General features: G+C 43.4%; 1 long non-coding RNA gene across 2 annotated transcripts; it reads right to left on the bottom strand.

Moving 5' to 3' along the window:
• Positions 1-786: 786 nt before the first annotated feature.
• On the bottom strand, positions 787-9,178 carry LOC118571251. 2 transcript variants are annotated; one of them, XR_004943309.1, is made up of 4 exons: positions 8,982-9,178; positions 6,405-6,517; positions 1,877-1,961; positions 787-1,440 (listed from the first exon to the last, which is right to left on the bottom strand). It is a non-coding gene; the product is annotated as an uncharacterized LOC118571251 (long non-coding RNA). The 2 variants fall into 2 exon arrangements; XR_004943310.1 differs by lacking the exons at positions 6,405-6,517; positions 8,982-9,178 and adding an exon at positions 4,111-4,282.
• Between the last annotated feature and the right edge of the window lie 482 nt (positions 9,179-9,660).

Below are 9,660 nucleotides of genomic sequence, written 5' to 3'. Positions count from 1 at the left end.
CAAAGTGCCTGTGCTAGGTAAAGAAAGCTGCATTAGAACCAGGTGTTTCAGCATCATTGCTTGCTTATAGGCAATCCTGATGCTGAGACATCCGTGTGAGGATGTTGGGCAGGGGGCCGTAATTTCTCACCATGATCTCCCCTGGCTATGGCCAGATGCCAGCTGCTCTGGGCTTGTGTCACTTTATCAGAGGGACAGGAGGGCAGCTCAGTTAGGGCTGTGGCCATGGAATCAGAGCTTCCAGAATTTACTCAAGGTCTAAGCCAGGACACCAGCTACAAGAATGCAGCAAGCAGGCTGCACGATTTAAGACTTCTTAGGCTGATGGTGAAAGAAACTTGGACTTGAGGTTTCCCGTGTGACTCTCAGGTTCTCAATTATGTGGCTGTTTCCTGGGCCTCTGTAGGTTATTCAAGGTTCTTCTACACTAAGGTCATGGCTATAATGCCACTGTGGGTTGTTTGATCCTTGAGATAAGAAGAGTTGAAAACCTTCTTGTATTTTATGTTAATTCTGTTTGGTCTTGTGGTGCTTTCGTTTTCACTTCCTTAGAGACCTGGCATGAGCTTTTGAGGATCCAGAGGAAGAAGAATCTTTGTTCAGAAGGTTTCTTACCTGGCAATTGGCATGAGTCATTCACACAGGGACAGTATGTGAGGGTAATGAATTAGTGTGGTGTTCCCAAATGGTGGAGACCTCCTGGCCTTTTCTCTAAGATGGACACTGTTGTATGGTTCTTTCAATGACCCATAAGTCATTGAAAGATTAAGGCAGAAATTCTTTGATAGCCTTAGATCCCCCTCCTCCAGTGGCTACATTCCGACAACAGTTGTTGATCTGTTAAAAACACTTGCCTGGTTTACCCACAAAGGTCTGTGGATGAATTCACAGGCTTACAAGGAAGTCACCTGTTTTACAACATGGGGGGAAAACTGAACATCTTTCATTTGAGTAATGATTATGAAAGTGGTTTTCAGGGGTTGGGAATGAAGGTGGGGAAATTACATTTGAGCCTAAGTTCTAGTCTGTGCAATCACAAATGCCTGATCCATGGGAACACTTGCCCTACCTAGGGAATTACAGTGCTGTAGGTCTGTGTGGATCAGGACTGCAACATCTCTGGGAAATATAATTTCACACTAATTAGGATGTCTCACAGCCTGCTTCCTGAAAGGTTCAGGTTTACATTAGTGATGCAGATTTTAATCAGCAATCAAGTGCTGTCTCCAAATGCAACAAGAATCCCCCATATTCCCTTCTATCAGCAAAAGATTTCCCAGCTGCAAGCTGGACCCAGCAATGGTGAGTGCCAAATCAGTATCTTAATCCCAAATGATGTCTTCAATCCTCCAATCTTCTGAAACATCCTAAACTCCTGTTCCTGTCCTCTAGTTAGAGTTGTGCATTGTGTGATTCTGACCACAGCCCCCAGTTTGACACCTGTTGAAAAAACATTGGAACCATATTTGTAACTAATCACAACCAAGATGTCAATTTAATTAATCTGACAATAGAAATGCCCCAGAGATGAGGCCCATGCCCAGGCTGGCACTCCCAGTCAAGCCTGGACTTGCTGTCTGTTACCCGACAAGCCTAGGACAAAATTAACACTAAATATAAGGTAATTTAATTAACTCCTCCCATCCCAGCAGGCAGAGCACAGTGCTCTGGGTACCCCAGGCCTTCTGAGGAAGGAAGGTGGCACCCCCAGCGGGGAAACACTTAGGCTAAGCTTTCATTATTTTAAGTGGGTGATTTGCAGCTAAGGAGACGCATTGAAACTCTCTAGGCCACTAAAGTAACGGATAGCACAGATCTTCTTATCCTTACAGATGCAGCCACAAACTGTGTGAAATTCATCCCTATGAATACATACCTTGCAAGTGTCAGGGTCCTTCAAGGATTTGCCATGGAATATATGGACTCTCAGAGAGCATGGAGGAGGGGTATAGAGAGAAAGGCTGAGACAGAGAGGACAAACTGGTTAAAAAAAAAGTCAATCTGAAAGCCACCCCACCAGAGGGAAAAAGCCATGACAAATATGAGGAAAATACTTATGAAATTGTTTTATCTTAAAGACATTTGTTCAGCTGATTGGATCCATCTATCCATCCAGCTATTCATCTATCCATCCATTTATCCATCCATCCATCCATCCATCCATCCATCCATCCATCCATCCAATCTATCCAGGTGACTGAAAACATTGAGTACTCCAGGCAAGTACTTTACCAGGAATGTACACCCCCAACCCATTTTTACTTTATTAGGGAACTTCTTACTAAGTTCCCCAGGCTGTACTTGAACAGGTGACTCTCAAATCAGTGTCTCAAGTAGCTAGAATTACAGGCCTGTACCAACATGACAGGCTAGGAGCTAATATTTTTAAGGGACATATTAAAATCCTTTTTTATTTACAAATTTCAACAATGTTGACTCCCTAATTCCTTCATCCCCATTTTCCCAGTGTCCAAGCAGAAGCCAACGGACAGTGGACATAAAGAACCAGGTTGATCTGTCATGAATGTAAAGAGAAAGCAGGTGAGTCAAAAAGTCAATGGTGGCATTGCAATGGTGAGCAAGCTGAACATTTAACTCAGACATAGATGCTCATGGAAGTGCTAAGGACAAAGAGCCTTTCAGGGACCCATGGAGGGACTTGCTGAAAGTCAGGTCCCTATTCTCACTTGAGTCTCAGTGACAATCCACATGATCTGTGATGAAGACTAGCTGGGGCTCTGCATGTGTGGTATGGGGGACCAGACATTCTCTCTGTGAAGCCAATTAGGTTAGACTTCAAAACAATAAGGAGGTAGCAGCACATTTCAAATGTGAATAAAATAAGGTACTTATTGGGTCAGAAAATACCAGATAAAAAAATAAAGCCTGCAGAACCTCATTAAAAGGCAGATCAACAGGATGGACCCAAATCATTAATTATGTTAATTTGCAATAAGGAAATGAAAATCTTGGGAGAGGCTGGAGGGGGTGGAAGCCCAGTCCTGGGTTCTCTGTACAGGGTGCGGGACCTTGTGTGTTAGCTGCTTTTTCTTTCATGAGAGAGTTGGAATGTAGGATGGAAAGTCACCGTGGGGCCATTTGCTTGGTACTTGAGCACATGAGATACCACTAACAAGTACTTCTGAGCAAGGCGCCTAATGACTTGTGTGGCTAAGCTAAGGCTGTGCTGAGAGCTACTGCCTCTGAAAGCATCTTTGGAGCTCTAGGATCTGATCTGTCAGTCACAGACAAGGTGCTCCAGCTTGCTGGAGGTTGGACGGATAGATGTACTTAAACAGAGATGTGATTTAACACAAAAGCAGCTGATGTGAGTCAGTGTGCACACAGGAAGCCCATGGCTTGGCCTTTCTCCTCCATGTTTCCTGCCAGAGTGGCACTTTGGAGCAGCCATCTAACTGACAAGGTCTTGGTCAGAGGTGGAATTCAGGATATATTCTGAGATGTGGTCACTTTTTTTTGGTTGCTGTTCTATTTGACTTTTGAGGCAAACCAGGCTAGCTTTGAACTCATAATTTTCCTGTTTCTGTCTTCTGAGCGAAGAATTGCAGGTGTGTGGCTTGTTGTCTGGCTTTGGTTGTTTTACTTCCCAGTGACAGTCATTTTTATCTTGGCTGGCTTTTGGTTCATAACCCTGTGAATGAACAGAATTCTGGAAGCCTCAGGGAAGGAAAGGAGGACCCCAAACAGGGAGGGCTAGAGGTGCTCACCATCTATTCCTCTGGGTACTCACAGATAATGAGAGAAGACAAGGTCCTTGGGCTTCCAGGGTCTGTGTGAGGACACTGCTTCTAGAGGTGCCTGAGGCTGAAGGCCATTTAAAATGCAGGAGGAAGGGGGAGAAGTGCCAGAGGATGGCATAGGACACCCCAAATGGAGCATTGCACCACTTAGAGAGCCTTGATCCTGGCAGGAGCAGCCCCAGATATTGGAGAGGGACAGGAAGCTAGAGAGGTATCTATTCTTTCAAAGGGAAAGTATAATTTGTAAACAGTCAACATCTTAACAAGCTGTAAAACAACAGCCATGACTTCTAGCAGATTTATGAATATTTGAGTAACTGAAATTCACAATGTTTTTTTCTAAACTCACTTTGTTAATTTGCAGCCTGGTCGTGATTAGGGCGACAAGTCCCCAGGGATGGCCTCCAGCGTGGCTTCCAATTGCAGGGCTGGGGTCTGAGTGTTTTTCTGGCTCAGGTGGATGTGGATTCCAGGCAGTTCAATCATGTCCTCTTTTCTTTCTCACCATCTTGCTGGCTGGCCTTGGAACTCACAGGCTAGGATTTGTTTGTTTTGTCTTAGAATTCTAGTGTTTCAAAAATCACCCATCATTTATCACTCATCTGAGCAATTGTGGGTCGAAGCTAGCTGGATGCTTTTACCTCCCAACTCCTCCCCTCTCCCCCTCCTGCCACCTTCCTCCCTCAGGGGAAATCAAGAAAAACAAGATTCTACTTGTCCAAGCCCTTGGAGACTCCTCAGAATTGCTGGAATCGTCACAATAAGTGGTAGTAATAGAACCATATACAGGATTGTAAATACAAACTGTTCTGTGGAGTGGCAAAAAATAATGAAGTAATTAGGTGAACTATCATCAGCACCTGTGACTGACTGGCAGGGCACGTCTGCCTGGCTGCTATTGTTTCCCAGGAACCATACACCGGCAGGCCTGGAAGTTGTGACACTTCTCATCCTTACCCCCTTCTCTCCCCTCACTAGTGCCTCTCTGGTCCGCCAAAATGGGTCCATGCCCGGGTGATCTGAGTGGCCTAGGATGAGGATGTAGGTGCCAGGGCTCAGCCTTTGGAAACCACAGTGGAAAACAAGAGTTCTGCTCACCAGTCCATTAGGGTTAATGCCTCTTTAATTAGCAATTGCCGGGAAGTCTGAAAGTGCTATTTAATGGGCCATTTCTAGCTAAACCTGAGTCTTGCAGACAGACCCAAAGCATAAGACTATTCCAGTGGGAGACAGTTGAGAGAATGGAGATTAGAAAAACAACTCACTGTTGGTTCTGAAGGGAAATGACCATTGGAATGCTCACCTGCTTTCTGGTTCCCACCCCTTTCTGGGATTTCTGTATAGAAGTTCCCAATTACAGGAGAAGTGCTATTTAACACAGAATGCTCTTCACAACATTGCCAAGAGGAGATTCTTCTACCAACCCACTTCACAGATGTAGAAATGGAGGCACAGAGTAGTTAAGTGACCCAGCCAAGGCCTCAGAACTGGGTTCCCAAGTTAGTGCCAAACACATACACACACTGAACCTATTACTGTTCCTTACTAGTGAGCTCCATACAATGCTGTGGCCCAAGGGATCTTCATTGTGTATCTGATGCAGACACATCAAAAACTGTGCTAAGAACCTAGGAGAGAAAATGCTTTCTCACAGACTTGCCAAGGACTTGGAAGAAGCCATCATTTTCCACTGGCAGAGGAAGTGTAGACATAAGGTATGGCCCTTACAGACACAGACCTGCAGGTGAGAACTCTTGATGTTACTCAAAAAAGTCTATGTAGTAAACTGGAGAATCACTTGCTAAAACACCCTCTCCCCAACATGTGCACACACACAGACACACACACACACACAATACATATACACACAGACACATACACACAGACATACACACACACAGACTGACACACACACAGACATGCACACACACAGACACACACACATATACACACAGACACATACACACATACACACACAGAGACATACATACAAACAGACATACACATACAGAGACATATATACAAACACAGATACACACACACACACAGACATGCACACACACAGACACACACACATATACACACAGACACATACACACATACACACACAGAGACATACATACAAACAGACATACACATACAGAGACATATATACAAACACAGATACACACACACACACACACACACACACACACACACACACACACAGTGCTTCTGAGATTCTTCCTACCCAGAGTCTATCTGAGTCTACAGAGTTCAACTTAAGACAAAGGCCACTTAGGAGTTTAACTTTTAAGCTGCCGGAGTATGTAGAAACTCCCAGCCCATTGGTTGTGTTTTGCTAATTTCATCTCCAGGGTAGGCAGACTCACTTGTCACTGTATGGTGTGGAGACAAGCTAAGGAGCATTTTAGGGGCAACAATAGACAAACACCTTAAACTCTTTGTAATTCAACTTTCCCATCTGCAAAGTGTGTTTGTGTGTGTGTGTGTGTGTGTGTGTGTGTGTGTGTGTGTGACCCCACTTGCTTCTGAGGCATGAGAGTTAAAGAAATGAATGGCTTTTGATTGCTAATTACTGTTATTTTCTCCAAAGAGGATTTGTCGGAGGAGCTAACAAAGCTTTCTGTTGAAGTCTCTTACCGTACAGGCCCTCCTCTATGGACCTGTTTTTACTACTGATAATTTTGTCCTCTGGCTCTTAAAACAGGTCTCAAGACTTCAGGCCCCTCAAACCTGGATCCACTCAGGGTTACCTAGAAAAGGAAACAGTGGCTTGAGCAAATTGTTGCAGCCTTGCCTGACGCAAAGGTGAAGTTTCTAATCTATGGTACAGAGCGCTGGTGTGGGGATTCTCCTGAATCTTTAAGATGGGAAATTATGATCCCCTAAAACGCCTGCCTCAGTCCTGGACAGAAGCATGACCTATGATTCACTACAGGGGATTTCACAGAGTGCCCATCACAGTCTGGGTTATGTATTGAATGAAGAAATATAAACTGAGTGCTGGTACCTTAGAGCTCATGGGTGGGAGAAGTCATTATGACCCAATGTGGACAGATGTAGTCAATGAAAATCTTGTATAAAAAAATGAACCTGTGGTAGTGGTGGGGTTGGATCAGAGACCTGCCATCATTTGGGGGGTTGTGGATCATGAGAGGATACTTCATCCACACAGGAGGGCTGCCATTCCTAAGTCTGGTTTCTATTTATGGCTGTGCACCTGACAACAAATGGTATATCTTCCATTTCTAGTCTCTACCATATCCTCTTTTTCTCAGCTTGCAAACAATGCCTATGTCAAAGAAGAACCCTAAACACAAGCAGAATTTGGCTAGGGGGTGAGTGGTGCCCCAGGCAGGGCTTTGGGCATGAAGGGGAGATGCTCAGGCCCAGATTCCACATGCTGTGTAGACTCCAATTACCCGAGGACTTAGAGATCAAACAGCCCAACTGTGTCACACAATGAAGGAGGAGATCTTAATTTTACCATGTGCTACACCCTTCCAGCCAGACTGTGAGAAACAATGCATTCCCTTTGTGTCCTCCTGAGCACAGAACCTTCCTGAGATTATCTTGTGTTATCCCAGCAACATCTCCCTAATGTGGGCAGAGAGGAGACTTAAAGCATTTGAAAAAACTGTGTGATTTCCTCCGGCCTGGGGTGAGCATCATGGCAAGCAAAGGCAGCTTTAGTAGAGTATCCTGTTCCTACTTGGCCTAGGATGGAGCAGGGTTTAGTGTTATTTATTTTTAGTGTTAGATTTGTATTTTTAGATGTCTTGTTGGTTTATGGGAAAATGAGTTTACATGAACTCAGCTGTGGCATGTACACATAGGACTCGATATATAGCATAGGAGAAAGCTTAGAAAATAGCATTGGCCAGACACTAGAATTTTGCATTTTTTGTTTTCTTTCCTCTTATGGTACAAACAAGATTTTTGATGAGTATTGGGTCTGCCAAAAAGCTAGTAAAATTTCTCTTTCAATTTTAATATTGATCAATATTTGGGAAATTACAGTCACTTCGAACATTTAAGATTGAGACAAGCAGAAATCTCTGAACTTTGCTTTGTGATATTTTAACATGCATGCCACTGTGAAACCCAAACCCACAGTTTTTATTTATTTTTATGAACCAGAATTAAAAAAATTCTTCTAATTTCCAGATAGTGAATTTTAAAAGTTTCAAACAGTATACAAAAAGAGACAAAGCTCCTCGGGATTTTTTGATACAGGACTTCACTTGGGTAATAATCAGATTCTTCATATTGTCACTCTACATAGACTTTGCTAAATTTGAGCACTGGAGACATCTTAAGTTGATCAGTGTTTCCATGGAAATAGATAACCCTTTGATAAGGCATGAGAAATAATGTTCGAGATGTTGTTGGTGAGCTTCATCTCCAAAGTAGGAGCAAGATCAAAATTCAGAAGACAAAGTGCGTTTCTGCAGCATGAGTGTTTTCTATAGAAAGCCTGCATTGCTAACAGTTGTTGACATTAGCAGGGAAGGGACATGCTATTGTAGGATTTTTAACTTTGGAAATAAGAGCCTAAATCACTTTGTACCTGATGGTCTTCAAGAGCAGTTAACACAACTTTGGAAGCAGTTCTTCCTATTCCTAAAGGCAATAAGCACATTAGCATAGAAAAACCGGAGTGAAGTGAGGTTTCCCCTATCTGTGATAAATTAAGCAATTTATCTTAGTTTTAGATATTTTCTCTTATTCCACGACTACACTACACCCACACACATTTAATGATTTTTGTGAAATTCAGAGCTAAATGTCTTGTATCACTCAGAGCTGTCTGGGTATTACCTTTCCGCTGACACTTTCTACAAGAAGAACTCTCCAAGTGTGTACTGCTTACAAGAATAAGCTAGCAGATCTTTATTTTCTATCACTCCTTTCTGACTAAATCAATATTTTACTGGAATAGCCACAAATTAGAAAATTAAAAGTCTGATTATTGATTATTGTGAAATCCTCATCACGGTCCAGAGCCGAACACCACCATCCTTTTGCCCGTGGGTAAGAATTAAGATGTCGCAGGCAGGAGTCAGCACAGGACACGGGATAAAGCGAGGCTTGTGTTCCACGTGTCAGGCAGCTCAGAGCAAGTTCTCTGAGTTATAGAAGTCACCCGCAGGCCATGGTTTCTACAGACAGAAGAGGTCTCTGCTGGGGAAAAGGGTTACAATGTCACCCACTTACCTTGCTTGTAACCACAGATCTGCAGGCACGAGTATCTCCAGTCACAGAAAAGTCTGATTTCACACGGATCCAGGAAGAAACTATTTCTCTGACCAGTTACGTCTAGGTTGTTTTCGACACAGGAGCTTTGGGAAACACCAAGCATGCTTTCTTTAGTGGCTCCTCTCAATTTAAAGGCTGAAAGATGGGCAAGTGTCCAGTGGCTGCCGGACGGACTGGGACTGGATTCACAGCAGTAAGGCTTGTTCAGAAAGCTTTTCCCACGACTCAGCACAGTTTGCCGGTGGCCACTAGATGGCGCATGAGAACCATTTGTGTCAGCCCCTCAAGCAAATGGTCAGGTCTGTTCACAGAGTACCAAAGAGTCTGAAAAACAGTTCCTCCCAAACAACTTTTCTAATAGGTTATTATCATCATCCCAATGTTTACATGAAACCTAAATGGTCCTGATTTGCGTGTTGACTGTAGAGGATTCCTCCACGGAAGAGCCTGTATCAGATTGCAATGTCGCCATTGGTAAACATGGCATTTAAATCTGAATTAAGTCAGAAAACGTAATTAAGACAGAAAAGGGCAATGTGTATCTACCTACTTAGTACTGCGGCTTCAACAAAAGTTTTCTAAAAGGCTTCAGTGGAAGTTTTCTAAGTGTCTACTTTGTGGGAATGTTCAGTTTATT

The sequence above is a fragment of the Onychomys torridus genome, chromosome 1, assembly GCF_903995425.1.
Source record: "Onychomys torridus chromosome 1, mOncTor1.1, whole genome shotgun sequence".
In the NCBI taxonomy this organism is placed as follows: Eukaryota; Metazoa; Chordata; class Mammalia; order Rodentia; family Cricetidae; genus Onychomys; species Onychomys torridus.
This window is presented reverse-complemented; position numbering and strand designations above follow the sequence as displayed.